The sequence below is a fragment of the Schistocerca piceifrons genome, unplaced genomic scaffold (genome assembly GCF_021461385.2).
Source record: "Schistocerca piceifrons isolate TAMUIC-IGC-003096 unplaced genomic scaffold, iqSchPice1.1 HiC_scaffold_954, whole genome shotgun sequence".
Classification (NCBI taxonomy): domain Eukaryota; kingdom Metazoa; phylum Arthropoda; class Insecta; order Orthoptera; family Acrididae; genus Schistocerca; species Schistocerca piceifrons.
Window position 1 is genome coordinate 367,501 of NW_025729228.1, and position 5,000 is coordinate 372,500.

The 5,000-nt window shown below is 55.0% G+C and overlaps 1 non-coding gene across 1 annotated transcript in view; it reads left to right on the forward strand.

The window, feature by feature from the left end:
- The first annotated feature begins 4,144 nt into the window (after positions 1-4,144).
- LOC124773519 overlaps positions 4,145-5,000 on the forward strand; it is a 1,909-nt gene continuing 1,053 nt past the window's right edge. Inside the window, exon 1 of the ribosomal RNA XR_007014763.1 lies at positions 4,145-5,000. This exon is cut by the window's right edge and continues 1,053 nt beyond it. This is a non-coding gene — a ribosomal RNA (small subunit ribosomal RNA).

The window sequence follows — 5,000 nt, forward strand, 5'->3', positions numbered from 1 at the left end:
AACGACGATACCGCCATCTATGCGACGCCAAGCCGATTAAGACAGCGATGGCGCCACAGTGCCCGCCTTTCGACGCCACCCACAAAGCCTGCAGCCTCTGTCGACCATAGCACCCATTCTCCAGTGGCTCTGCCGCACGAAGCCGTGGACCGGCAATGACTCTACCCGCACCCGTTCGTGGACCACCCCAACCGCCAAACTCGCACCTCCAGCGGATGAACGGCGGACGTTTCCCGCACTCGTAAAGTGCAATCCACCCCTATAACTTGCGTTTCATGAAGAGTTATTTCCAATATGCGACATTCCCGCTGTCCGTATACATGGGCCGCGACCTGTACCACTGACGAGCGAGAGACGCGATCGCGTTGCTCACTGTACGGCGTCCGATACCGAGCCATCAGCATGTCGGTCCCCATGCGCGTTGCACTCGCACTCGCACTCGCACTCGCAGTCGCAAAAACGTGGCGCAAATATATTACGCGGAAGAGTTATAACAGACCGAGCCCCACTGCATGGGGGAGTCTTTGTCACTAATGTACACAGATGGAACATTTTGGACTGGAACCAGATTACCCGTACACACGGCGCTGATTAGTAATCAATGCAGAGCCATCAAACTACAGAAAATATATACAACTGTCCGTATACATGCTGAAAGAGTCTGCCCACAATGGGAACCACACGTCAGCCAGACACTCTGATCACGCACCACTCTCTGCTTCTAACAGGCGCACATACAATACGTAAGCACCAGCATGGAACAACATCCAGTGCATCCTCTCCGCCACATTACACAATCCACACTATCACAACCAGACCAGGAGGTCCATGCGGAAAATAGAATATCCCACCCTTTCGACATCCACCATTGCGCAGATAAGGCACCAACACCCACACATGTCCTATACAACGGTGCACCCAACATCACAATAGTACCTCCTGTCACAGCGCACAAACAATGACATGAGTCAAAGACACAGGTCTGACACAAGCATAGAATTGGAGCGCCGCCTCTAATAAGCCAAAGGTGCATCCTGACGTGACAAATCTCATCATGTCACAAGCATTCACTTACTATAATCACTATCAACGAACCTGCCGCCCCCGCCCCCGCCCCCCCCCCCCTACACCTTTCCTTACAACAACGTGTAACCTAACCTAACCTATGTTGTACCTTAACCTAACCTATGTTGTGCCTTAACCTAACCTATGTTGTGCCTTAACCTAACCTATGTTGTGCCTTAACCTAACCTATGTTGTGCCTTAACCTAACCTATGTTGTGCCTTAACCTAACCTATGTTGTGCCTTAACCTAACCTATGTTGTGCCTTAACCTAACCTATGTTGTGTCTTAACCTAACCCATGTTGTACCCTAACCTAACCCATGTTGTCCCCTAACCTAACCCATGTTGTCCCCTAACCTAACCCATGTTGTCCCCTAACCTAACCCATGTTGTCCCCTAACCTAACCCATGTTGTCCCCTAACCTAACCCATGTTGTCCCCTAACCTAACCCATGTTGTCCCCTAACCTAACCCATGTTGTCCCCTAACCTAACCCATGTTGTCCCCTAACCTAACCCATGTTGTCCCCTAACCTAACCCATGTTGTCCCCTAACCTAACCCATGTTGTCCCCTAACCTAACCCATGTTGTCCCCTAACCTAACCCACGTTGTCCCCTAACCTAACCCACGTTGTCCCCTAACCTAACCCACGTTGTCCCCTAACCTAACCCACGTTGTCCCCTAACCTAACCCACGTTGTCCCCTAACCTAACCCACGTTGTCCCCTAACCTAACCCACGTTGTCCCCTAACCTAACCCACGTTGTCCCCTAACCTAACCCACGTTGTCCCCTAACCTAACCCACGTTGTCCCCTAACCTAACCCACGTTGTCCCCTAACCTAACCCACGTTGTCCCCTAACCTAACCCACGTTGTCCCCTAACCTAACCCACGTTGTCCCCTAACCTAACCCACGTTGTCCCCTAACCTAACCCACGTTGTCCCCTAACCTAACCCACGTTGTGCCTTAACGTAACCCACGTTGTGCCTTAACGTAACCCACGTTGTGCCTTAACGTAACCCACGTTGTGCCTTAACGTAACCCACGTTGTGCCTTAACGTAACCCACGTTGTGCCTTAACGTAACCCACGTTGTGCCTTAACGTAACCCACGTTGTGCCTTAACGTAACCCACGTTGTGCCTTAACCTAACCCACGTTGTCCGCTAACGTAACCCACGTTGTCCGCTAACGTAACCCACGTTGTCCGCTAACGTAACCCACGTTGTCCGCTAACGTAACCCACGTTGTCCGCTAACGTAACCCACGTTGTCGCCTAAACCTGCTCTGTAATTGTTATACGACTCGTTCAATTAGTGTAGTGTTGCCCACCCGCAACCCTCGCAATATAGTTCGCTACTCGCACTGCCCGCTCCCCTGTGTATCGCTTCATGTTAAACACCTTGCAAGTCTTGCTGACTTTCCACATGCTCCTGCTGTACACTGTAATGTGGATGGCAGCAGGACGTACATGCCGCCCCTCGCCCCACCCCTCCCCACGTCCCCACCTTGCCCCCTGCCTTCGCAAGCTGGTTGGTGAGAAGTTTGCATGTTCAATGCCCTTCGCATGCGACGTACTCAGGCTACGTTGTGGTGCGGCCTGTGTCAACTGTCCGCTGATGTCGTACGCATAAACCACAATCTGTACTGCACATTCGTCCTTATGTACTGAATGATACATCGTGGCACATGTGTGACCGTACAACGACTGCGCCCAAAAACGGCGGACCATACAGTGCAAATATTGTGCACGCAGCTACGTGTCGTCTCCCTATGAGAGCTGGATTGCAGTGTGGTACGCCATAGAGACGTGTGGGAGGAACGGACGCCGTGGATGGCGATCAGCATGAGCTGTCTGTTGATGTATTCGGGCCTAGTCGTCTCTCCTCAAACACCGTGATAGCATGGTGCACCGCGTTCCATATCTGCGACATGCTACAGAGGCCGGTTGACAGTCGTTCGAGCAATGGACATCGCATACGTACGGGGGCCACCTTCCACGTATTGTCTAGGCGTGCACATTTTGTTGCGTGTATGTGGGCAGACGTAGTGTGGCGTGACACCTGACACAGGCATGCAATAATCGTTGAAGTTGCTAATGGCGATGGACGCCTGCGTTTTCTGGTGAAGTTACGCAAATGAAGAAATGGTAACCCGTTGTGGTGCGGTTGTTCTCGCTAGGGGTGAATCGGTGATGGCGACGATAGGTTGAGGTACTAACCGGTTGTTCCAGCGATACCCACCATGCCGATGAAACTGAACGGCATCTGGGTGTGAAGCGATACGCGGCGGTGGCTGGGTGGGACCGTCCCCGGCCGGTGAGGGGGCGCCTCCCGGCGTGCTGGCCGCGCGGTGCGTGGGCGCACGCGCTACAGCCGGCTGGTGGGGGCGGCCAGTGGCAGGCGCGCCGGCCGACGGACGCGGCAGGCGTCGCAGCTGCGCGCCGGCGCACCCTGCGCGCGGCGCCGTGCGGCCAAAGTAGGTCCTCGCGGGCCCGGTGCGAAGCGCGGTGGACATCTTCAGTGTGCTGGTCCGATTGAGGACTGTGTGCGTTGAGGATGCGCCGCCGCCCGGCGCTCGGCGCCGCGACGCCGTCTGCTGCTCGGTCGCCCCAGCGGTTCTCGCTGGTGGTTTGTATCGCAGCTGTGCGGATGTGTTGGCGCGTGCGCTGTGCTGGGAGAGTTCGCTTCGGCACCCAAGTGGGGCTTTTGTCCTTCTGTGGCGCTGGCGTTGGAGCTGCCGGTCACCGTAGGTGGCGCGTGTTGTCTCCCGCCGGCAATGCCACGACAGCACGCTCCCGGGCCTCTGTCGGCAGCGGCAAGCTCAGTTGGGAGCACGGGTGGTCGCACCGAAAGCGTCTACTCGCCTAACTCCGGGCGATTGCGCCTCTCTCGAACCCGACCAAGTACTTGGGACGGCGCTGCGCGCCGCCGGGACCTGAGAGGGTTTCGAGGTGTATTGTGCAGGGGAGCTCAGCCTCCTCCTGTTTGCAGAATGATTGAGCGAACGCTTGCGTGTTCGCGCGGGCCCCCGGGACACACTCCCGGGCGGCCGGCTGCTCAGCTCTAGTTGACGCAGCTCCCTGGTTGATCCTGCCAGTAGTCATATGCTTGTCTCAAAGATTAAGCCATGCATGTCTCAGTACAAGCCGCATTAAGGTGAAACCGCGAATGGCTCATTAAATCAGTTATGGTTCCTTAGATCGTACCCACGTTACTTGGATAACTGTGGTAATTCTAGAGCTAATACATGCAAACAGAGTCCCGACCAGAGATGGAAGGGACGCTTTTATTAGATCAAAACCAATCGGTCGGCTCGTCCGGTCCGTTTGCCTTGGTGACTCTGAATAACTTTGGGCTGATCGCACGGTCCTCGTACCGGCGACGCATCTTTCAAATGTCTGCCTTATCAACTGTCGATGGTAGGTTCTGCGCCTACCATGGTTGTAACGGGTAACGGGGAATCAGGGTTCGATTCCGGAGAGGGAGCCTGAGAAACGGCTACCACATCCAAGGAAGGCAGCAGGCGCGCAAATTACCCACTCCCGGCACGGGGAGGTAGTGACGAAAAATAACGATACGGGACTCATCCGAGGCCCCGTAATCGGAATGAGTACACTTTAAATCCTTTAACGAGTATCTATTGGAGGGCAAGTCTGGTGCCAGCAGCCGCGGTAATTCCAGCTCCAATAGCGTATATTAAAGTTGTTGCGGTTAAAAAGCTCGTAGTTGGATTTGTGTCCCACGCTGTTGGTTCACCGCCCGTCGGTGTTTAACTGGCATGTATCGTGGGACGTCCTGCCGGTGGGGCGAGCCGAAGGCGTGCGACCGCCCCGTGCGTGCTCGTGCGTCCCGAGGCGGACCCCGTTGAAATCCTACCAGGGTGCTCTTTATTGAGTGTCTCGGTGGGCCGGCACGTTTACTTTGAACAAATTA